Raw genomic sequence first — 287 nt, 5'->3', positions numbered from 1 at the left:
ACGCTCGGGGGTCTCAGCTGCCCTGGACCGACGGCCTTGTGAGGCGACCGGACCCTAATTAGCACCAATGATCGCCTGGCAATCTGCGCGACCAGGCCCCGGGCTGCGCCAGCCCGAAGCACTGGTGGTGCCCGACGGATCAGAGCCTCAGAGGGAACTGGCCCCCACCCACCCGGCGCAGACACCCACGGGCTCAGCCCCTGCCCCTGGGCAGCCTGGCCGCTCTCCCCTACAGCGGGGTGGGGCTGGAGGTGGGTGCTGTGTGCCACACCGGCCAGGTGTGCTGG

The sequence above is a fragment of the Myotis davidii genome, unplaced genomic scaffold (genome assembly GCF_000327345.1).
Source record: "Myotis davidii unplaced genomic scaffold, ASM32734v1 scaffold67, whole genome shotgun sequence".
NCBI classification, from domain to species: Eukaryota; Metazoa; Chordata; class Mammalia; order Chiroptera; family Vespertilionidae; genus Myotis; species Myotis davidii.
This window is presented reverse-complemented; position numbering follows the sequence as displayed.